Source organism: Nicotiana tabacum, chromosome 13 (genome assembly GCF_000715075.1).
Source record: "Nicotiana tabacum cultivar K326 chromosome 13, ASM71507v2, whole genome shotgun sequence".
NCBI lineage: Eukaryota > Viridiplantae > Streptophyta > Magnoliopsida > Solanales > Solanaceae > Nicotiana > Nicotiana tabacum.
The window spans coordinates 83,347,820-83,358,021 of NC_134092.1; positions in this window are offsets into that span (position 1 = coordinate 83,347,820).

Sequence of the window (10,202 nt, forward strand, 5' to 3'; positions counted from 1 at the left end):
ACAAAATTTGATCGAGTACCCTGCAATAACTTAGGCAGATGTATACAACCGGTACCAATAAAAAATCAGGGTCGAAGATGATCAATTGGGAGCTCCGTATGGGCCCGTACGACAGAACCACACAACCACTAAAAATCAAAGGGAAGCCAACAGAGAGCAAAGGTCGAACAGAGATTGATACCAACCGTACGACACAGATCGGATGAACAACAGTTCAGCACGTGATACGGTTCGGAACAACCGAAGGATTGATCGGGGGCAAAATTCTCGGGGACTTATAGGCAAGAACGGCTTTGATAAATATACAGATCCTATAGAAATCCCTCGACTTTCGGAGCATAATTTCAACATTGGTACATCCGCCATCGTATCGGCTATCGAACGCATCAAAGATACCAGATGGCCTCGACCCATGCAAACCGATCCTGCCTAAAGGAATCCCAATCAAATGTGCGAATATCATGGCACCCATGGTCACAAAACGGAAGATTGCAGGCAACTAAGAGAGGAAGTGGCCCGCTTATTTAATAAAGGGCTCTTTCGGAAATTTCTGAGCGATAGGGCGAAGAACCATTTTAGAGACAAGGAATTCGGTAAGCGAAACGAGCCAGAAGAACCGCAACATGTCATTCACATGATCATCGGCGACGTCGATGCCCCCCAGGGACCAATGCTTAAACACGCTAAAACGTCGATTGTGAAGTGATCTCGAACCCAAGATCATGCACCCGCAGGGACTTTATCCTTCAGTGATGAAGATACAGAGGGAATCATCCAACCCCATAACGACGCACTGGTAATATCCGTACTCATGAATAAAACTAAGATTAAGCGTGTGTTAATTGATCCGGGTAGCTTGGCCAATATCATCAGATCGAGGGTCATAGAACAGCTCGGCCTGCAGGATCAGGTCGTACCCGCAACTCTGGTTCTAAACAGATTTAATATGGCATGTGAAACCACTAAAGGCGAGATCACCCTACCGATAAACGTAGCCGGAACCATCCAGCAAACAAAGTTTCACGTAATCGAAGGTGATATGAGATATAACGCACTCTTCGGAAGGCCGTGGATCCACAGCATGAGAGCCGTACCCTCAACCCTACACCAGGTCCTCAAATTCCCAACATCGGAAGGTATCAAAATAGTGTACGGGGAACAACTGGCCGCAAAGGAAATGTTCTCCGTCGAAGAAGCAAAATTAATATCCTCACCTTCACCAATGAAAGTATCAGTTTCAAAGTAGAGCGCCAAATAGCAATCACAGACATCGGCTTCGACCCAACCAGGTAAGCAAAAAGTTGAAGAGGACGATGATGAACGATGGATCCCTCGATCCTTCGTAACCCCCGATGATTTCGATGCCACCAAATCAACAATTGAGGAACTGGAGCAAATCGTACTGATCGAATACTGGCCCGAACAAAAGGTATACCTGGGAATGGGTTTTAGCCATGAACTCAGGAAGAAACTCATTTAATTTCTTATCAATAACATCGATTGTTTTGCCTGGTCCCATCTAGATATAACAGGGATCCCGCCGGACATAACGGTGCACCAGCTAAGCTTGAACCCTATGTTCAGACCGGTGAAGCAAAAAAGAAGGCCCCAGTCTGAGGAAAAGCACGCATTCATAAAGGACGAGGTAACCAAACTTCTCAAGATAGGGTCCATTCGGGAAGTAAAATACCCCGAATGGTTAGCCAATGTGGTTGTTATACCTAAAAAAGGAAACAAACTTAGAATGTGTGTGGACTATAAGGATTTGAACAAAGCATGCCCCAAAGATTCCTTCCCACTGCCCAACATCGATCGTATGATCGATGCCACGGCCGGCCACGAGATTCTCACCTTTCTCGATGCCTATTCCGGGTATAATCAAATTCAGATGAATCCGGACGATCGGGAAAAGACTTCATTTGTGACCCGATATGGAACATATTGTTATAACGTAATGCCCTTCGGGCTAAAAAATGCAGGAGCTACTTATCAACGCCTAGTAAACAGAATGTTCGAAGAACAAATAGGTAAAATGATGGAAGTTTATATTGATGACACGCTAGTTAAGTCCCTGCGCGCAGAGGACCATTTGGCCCATTTGCAGGAAACGATCAAGATTCTGAGGAAATTTAACATGAAGCTCAACCCCGAAAAATGTGCTTGCAAGTTTCTCGGTTTCATGGTCTCAAATCGGGGAATTGAGATCAACCCCGACAAAATCAAGGCCATCGAAGATATCACCATCGTGGACAGCGTGAAAGCTGTACAAAGGTTAATGGGAAGAATTGCAGCCTTAGGCCGGTTCATTTCAAGATCATCGGATCGAAGTCACAAATTTTTCTCCCTACTCAAAAAGAAGAACGACTTTGCCTGGACGCCGGAATGCCAACAAGCGTTACAGGAATTGAAACGATACCTCTCGAGCCCGTCACTGCTTCATACTCCAAAAGCGGACGAGCAGCTCTACCTGTACTTGGCGGTATCGAAAGTCGCCGTAAGCAGCGTCCTAGTTCGAGAAGAGCAAGGTACGTAATTTCCCGTTTATTACGTGAGTCGGACCTTAGGAGAAGCGGAAACTAGGTATCCGCACTTAGAAAAATTGGCACTTGCCCTGGTAAGCGCATCTAGAAAGTTAAGGTCGTATTTCCAATGTCACCCCATAAGCGTATTAACCACCTACCCACTCCGAAATATCTTACATAGGCCCGAACTATCGGGTCGATTGGCCAAATGGGCCATCGGACTCAGTGGATACGATATCGAATATCAATCCCGCACGACCATCAAGTCTCAAATTTTGGCAGACTTCATGGCCGACTTCACGCCAACCCTCATACCCGAAGTCGAAAGGGAACTCCTTTTGAAATCAGATATATCGTCCGGGGTGTGGATCCTTTTTACGGACGGTGCTTCGAATATAAAGGGGCCCGGGTTAGGCATAGTTTTAAAACCTCCCACGGGTAACATTATTAGGCAAGCTATTAAAACTATCAGGTTAACTAACAACGAGGCCGAGTATGAAGCCATGATTGCAGGTCTCGAACTAGCTAAAAGCTTGGGAGCAGAAGTCATTAAGGCGCACTATGACTCTTTGCTGGTGGTGAGTCAAGTAAACAAAACCTTCGAAGTCAGAGAAGGTAGGATGCAAAGGTATCTGGACAAACTGCTTATCACCTTACACCATTTCAAACAATGGACCCTACAGCATGTCCCCCGAGAACGGAATAATGAGGCCGATGCTCTAGCAAATTTGGGATCGTAGGTCGAGGTAGGTGATTTGAGCTCGGGGACTGTCGTCCAACTTTCAAGATCGGTAATCGAAGAGGGGCATGCTGAAATAAATTCTACTAGCTTAACCTGGGATTGGAGAAACAAGTATATTGAGTACTTAAAAAACGGAAAGCTCCCTTCAGACCCTAAAGATTCTAGGGCCCTACGGACTAAAGCTGCTCGATTTATGTTGGCTGCGGAGGGAACACTATATCGAAGAACATTCGATGGACCGATGGCGGTATGTGTGGGTCCGGGAGATACCAATTATATCCTCCGGGAAGTACACGAGGGCACTTGTGGCAATCACTCCGGCGCCGACACATTAGTCTGAAAAGTGATCAGAGCGGGGTATTATTGGATCGATATGGGCAAAAATGCGAAAGAATTTGTTCGTAAATGTGATAAATGTCAGAGGTTTGCGCCAGTGATCCATCAACTCGGGGAGCAACTTCACTCGGTCTTATCCCCATGGCCATTCATGAAATGGGGAATGGACATCGTCGGCCCTCTGCCGTCGACCCCAGGTAAAGCCAAATTTATTTTATTTATGACTGACTATTTTTCTAAGTGGGTTGAAGCGCAGGCATTCGAGAAAATAAGAGAGAAAGAAGTCATAGACTTTATTTGGGATCATATCATATGCCGATTTGGGATACCCGCCGAAATAGTATGCGACAATGGGAAGCAATTCGTTGGCAGCAAAATCACAAAAATTCCTCGAAGATCACAAAATAAGAAGGATATTATCAACACCATACCACCCTAGTGGGAACGGTCAAGCCGAATCAATGAATAAGACTATTCTTCAAAACCTGAAGAAGAGATTGAATGACGCGAAAGGAAAATGGAGAGAAATCCTGCCCGAAGTCCATTGGGCATACCGAACAACGTCAAAATCCAGTATGGGGGCGACCCCGTTCTCCTTAGTATATGGTTTCGAAGCATTGATACCAGTCGAAGTCGGTGAACCTAGTCCCAGATTTCGATTCATGACAGAAGAATCAAATAACGAGGCCATGAACACCAGCCTTGAATTATCGGACGAAGGACGAGAAGCTGCCCTCATCCGACTGGCCGCCCAAAAGCAACGAATCGAAAGGTACTATAATCGAAGAACTAAACTCCGCCATTTCAAGCCCGGGGACTTAGTGTTAAGAAAGGTCACCATCAATACTCGGAATCCAAACGAAGGAAAATTAGGACCAAATTGGGAAGGACCATACCAGGTGCTCGAGAACGTTGGAAAAGGATCATACAGGCTCGGCATCATAAACGGCAAACAGCTATCAAGCAGTTGGAATGTATCACATCTAAAACGGTACTACTGCTAAGGCACGACCTTTCCATATTCATCTAACCAACCCATGCAGAAGTCCGAACAAGAGCTGAAGAAGATCTTCCAATCAAGAGCATGCGTTGCACTCTTTTTCCCTTAGACCGGTATTTTCCCAAATGGGCTTTTCGGCAAGGTTTTTAATGAGGCAACCATCGATCGTGCTGCACTTTCAACAATATCCGAGGCCTCTTTCCGACAGACCTCGAATACCGGGGGGCATCAGGGCCCTCAAATACATCGAGTTCAGATACAAGAATGTCATCTCACAACAATAGGGTTCCAATAGGAAAAATTGTAAGAGCCAAATGGTCAAAATGAACTATGCTCATATAGATTGGCCCAAACATAAACACATGTGCAATGACTTGAGATTTATTGTTCAACCAGAATTAAGATTCACTCAACTATTAAGCCTACGGGCTACTTATATTCCGAGTTCGAAATATTCACTCGAATATCAAGCATACGGGCTACTGTTATTCCGAGTTCGAGCAAGCACTCGCTCGACCATTAAGCCTACGGGCCACATTATCTCGAGTTCGAAACATTCACTCGACCATTAAGCCTACGGGCTACTGTTATTCCGAGTTCGAGCAAGCGCTCACTCGACAATTAAGCCTACGGGCCATATTATCTCGAGTTCGAAACATTCACTCGACCATTAAGCCTACGGGCTACTGTTATTCCGAGTTCGAGCAAGCGCTCACTCGACAATTAAGCCTACGGGCCATATTATCTCGAGTTCAAAATATTCACTCGAATATTAAGCCTACGGGCTACTGTTATTCCGAGTGCGAGCAAGCTCTCACTCGACCATTAAGCCTACAGGCTACTTTCATTCCAAGTTCGAAATAATCACTCGAATATTAAGCCTACGGGCTACTTTTATCTCAAGTTCGAAACACTCACTCGACCATTGCGCCTACGGGCCACATTATCTCGAGTTCGAAACATTCACTCGATTATTAAGCCTACGGGCTACTGTTATTCCGAGTTCGAGCAAGCACTCACTCGACCATTACGCCTACGGGCTACAATATTTTAAGTTCAAAACATTCACTCGACGGCTAATAAGCTACTTTTACTCTGAGTTTACATTAACTCAACCATTACATTACACCTACAGATTATGTTCCTTCAAAGTTTGAATCATCGACACAATAAGCAAACCCAGGGGCTACAAATCCGATCGATCAGAGAAACTACAAGGTCAACATTCTATTAAAAGTCTTCACAAAACAAAAACAAGTCGACCTGATTACACATGTATATACAAAATTTGCCTACGAGATTAATGTACAAACATCAAGAATTAGAAACTAAGCTTCCTGGTCGAGCTCTTCCCTGTCCTCGGATCCGCTTTTGCTACCATCATCATCATCATCGTCAGAAGCCAAGGCTTTAGCTTCCGCTTCGAGCTCTTTTGCCTTTTTTACCTCTTCGGCAAGGTCAAAACCTCGAGCGTTTATCTCCTCGAGGGTCTCCCTCCGAGACCTACACTTAGCAAGTTCGGCAACCCAATAAGCTCGAGTATCGGCGGTCTTCGCTGCTTCCCGGGCCTCCATCTGAGCAGCCTCAGCATCAGCCCGATATATAGCAATGGACTTATCCTCCAAGACTTTTGACGACTCAACCTCCGCCTTAGCCTCAGCAAGTCGTGTTTCAAGCTCCTCGATCTTCTTAGCTTGAACCGACCCCTTTTTCTTGACACTTCGAAGTTGAACATCGGCCGGTAATAATTTTGTTAAGATGGTTTCTTTTTCCGCTGCCAGGCGGTCGAGGGTCTCCTTCCACCGATTGCATTCAGCTCGGATTTGATCGACTTCTTCTCGAAGTAACCCGATCTTTTTGATCTTTTGCTGCAACTGAGACAACGAAGGGTTAACTTCCATGGTTGAGTCAGACCTATACTTTAACAGAACGAGGCTCACCTGCTTATCGAGCTCGACCCCTTCTTCACGGACCTTAGCCAAATCTGCTTGGAGATCCTTTATAGCCTCGTCCTTTTGGCTGCAAAGAAGCCGCAGGGCATCTCTCTCACCTGAGACCTTCCGGAGCTCGGCCTCACACTGGCTAAAATCGACTCGAAACCTACCAATGGCTTGCACAGTAAGAAATATGAGTCAAGTATGGAAAAGAACAAGTAAACGAAGTATGGAAGAATCATTACCCAAGTAATGAAACGCTGAGCCTCCTCCAATAAAAGAGAAGCATCACCGATATCGGAACCGTCGTCGACTCCAGTAAAATAATCCCCAAAAGGATCCCCTGCACCAGAGCCTACGCCGATATCAGGAATCTTCAATTCTCGAGCTTCCTTCAGCACCTCCTCAGAAAAAGATGGAAGAGAAGGCGAATCACCCATTGTCATAGCCCCGAGCAAATCGCTCGGAGTACTCTGGTCGAGATTCTGGTCTTCGAGAACAACCCCGACAGGTACAGCCGCCATCGGCTCGGGAGCTCTGGCAACCTCAATGGCCTCCGTAGACCGAACTACCAAAGCCGAGGAGCTATTTTCTTCTTCTTCTTCTCTCAGTCGTTGGACCGAGTCAATCGAAAGGGTAATTGTTTTTCTCTTCACCCTGTGAGTTTTGGGCTTGGGGTCCTCTGACCGAGAGGAAGCTTTTCGCTTCTTATCTTCCCCCTGTTTAGGGACCAGGGACTTGTTTCTTTCCTCGCCGCTCGAAGGCCTCAAAACGGCATCCCTGGTTACACCTGCACAAGAGGAAATCGGTAACGAATAGAATGCAAAGAATACTTCGAAGGAAACAAGAAGCAAACCTCACTATGGTTCTTGGCCTCCCATCTGCCTTTTGCCAAATCACGCCAAGCGCGCTCGGCGTAAGAGGAGGTCGAGGCCAACTTTCGAACCCAGTCCTCGAGGTCGGGCACCGCTTGTGGCATCCAAGGGGCAGCTGAACATCAGGGAAGGACATCAGAAAAAATCGGAAAAGCACCTGAAAAGTGAACAAAAATCACTTATGGTCAAAATTTCATTCCTCAGGGAACGGCATCTTCTCCTCCGGAATGATATCACGGGTCCTCACTCGGATATAACGACCCATCCAACCTCGATCCTTGTCTTCATCGATGCTCGACATCAATGCCTTCGATGCCCAACGATGAAGTCTGATTAGTCCTCGAAAGATCTGAGGCCGATACAGTCGGATGAGGTGGTTCAGAGAAAAATCCAACCCTCCGGCTTTGATAGAGAAAAAGCGCAATAAGATCACTATACGCCATAAAGAGGGATGGATTTGGCCAAGGGTGACTTGATACCTTTTGCAGAAATCAATAATCACCGGGTCGACGGGTCCCAGTGTGAAGGGATAAGTGTAAACACTTAAAAATCCCTCCACGTAAGTGGTAACATCCTCGTCAGAAGACAGAATTTGCAGCACGACCTCGGAACCCCAGTTGCAGTCTTTTCGGACGGCCTCGAGGTGATCCTCCATTATAGAGCATGTATACATCGATACATGTTCACATCGACCCGGAACGGAGGAAGGGTTCTCCACCTTAAAATCGATTTTTAAAATGCACGAGCCAGGAACATAGTCATGAACTGACGGCTCCACCAGCGCCTTATCATCAGACGGCCGTGAGGAAGAGGCTTTTTCCTTCTGAGGTACAGTTTTCGTAGTTTTTGCCATTGATTTGAAAGGAAAGAGTGCAAGGGAAGAAATAGACAGCACCAAAATTCTGGTATGAACGACCCCGTAACAGCAAAGTAGAGAGGATAAATAGGAAAGTCTGGAGGAAGAGAAGGTGCAAAAATGGTAAAAGTTATGTGGAAAGATTATTTATAGACTAAGGCCTGACGGTTCGGTATCAGCGGTGGCCGACCACCGTCTGACACACATGAAATACCTCGGTAAAACCGAGCCGATGGGACAGCCATCACATACGTCGAGATCGGGTTCGATAGAAACGTCGGCATAAATTTGATCGAGCTGCAGGGAAATCATATTGTTCCTCGTCACATCCTTTCTGAGAAACGAGGGGACTATCTGTGTACGGTCAAAATCGATTCTCAGTCATAAAGACCGGTCGAGACAATGACGCTTCAATCGAAGGGTATCCGCATGGCGAGCTCAGACGAATTTCGAAGTAGAGACGTCGAGCTTCGAGCTATAAGACCAATCAACCGCAAAACTCGATATCATTATCGAACCCGCATCCGGATCGGACTACGGGGTAACGACGACCGATACAGGCCCCGAATATCGATGCTCCAAGGCAGAACCGAGCTCGAACTAAGACTGGGGATTCGATCTAGCACCAAGCTCGAGTCAGTGCCAAGCTCGCAAGACAAGAGCCGTTACAACCGCACCAAGGGAGAGAATCTTGGCGAGAATCAAGGGAGACACAAACCATCATGAGTTCTCCACTATATGTATTGTTTTATGTTGTTACAAATAAAGTAGTGACCCTCTACTATAAAAGGGGAGATAGACTGCAATGGGAGGGGAGGGGGGAAAATTAAAGATTTTATTGTGCTTGTTCTTCTAATATTTTTCAGTCTTCCCTTCCATCATTTTCCATTTTCACAGCAAAAATACCTGTATTGTCATTTTATATCAAAGAAATTTGCATACCCTTAGAACCATATCTAAATTTAACGTTATCCAATTTTTCGGATAAACAAAATTATATTTAGCCGTCATTGTACTAATTGTGATATTTATGGATTTGGACGAACTCATGAAGAGCACCACATGAAAGGTCCAAGGAAAGCAAAATGTTATATCGTTCTTTTAGGTGTTAATGCGTTAGAACTGTCATATCGTTCTTTTAGATGTTGATGAGTTAGAAAATTGATGTTATTGCAAGTATTATTAAATCCTTTAATTTGCCCCCGCGAAGAAGATTCTAAGGCTGGCAATAATACTGATTTTTCGATTGAAATCCTTACAAGATTCTAAGGTGAGTTCAACTATTTCATCTCCGATCAGTTGTAGTCACTAATTCGTTTATTTTCTATATATCTTGCATATGAATGGAAAGACAAGATTTATATTTAGTTTGGCTACGTGTGTATAATTAGTAGGGTGTGTATTTGATTGTTGATTGATATTCAATTAAACTGATTCAATCCAATATTTGACACCAGACTCCTTTCGTTTATTTTTACTTGTCCACTATGAACTTTGCACACACTTAAAAAATAATAAATAAAGTGCATAATTTACCATGATATTAATTGATGCATATTTTTAATAAATTTGAGAAAATAATTTGAAATGAGTAATTAATATTGTAGGTATAACAGGAAAAAAGAAATTGTCTTCTCTTGATATGCTGAAAGTGACAAATAAAAGTAAAAATCTATTTTTAGAATACTGGACAAGTACAAGTGAACGGAGAGAGTATTTATTTGGTATGGATTGTATTGTAAAATACTCTCTCCGTTCACTTTTACTTGGCATGTATACTAAAAATAGATTTTCATTTTTACTTGTCACTTTACGCATATCAAAAGAAAGACAAAAAATAATTTTCCGTTATACACACAGTATTTATTACTCATTTCAAATCATTTTCTCAAATCCAATAAAATATGCATCAATTAATATGGGTATCATGGTAAAAG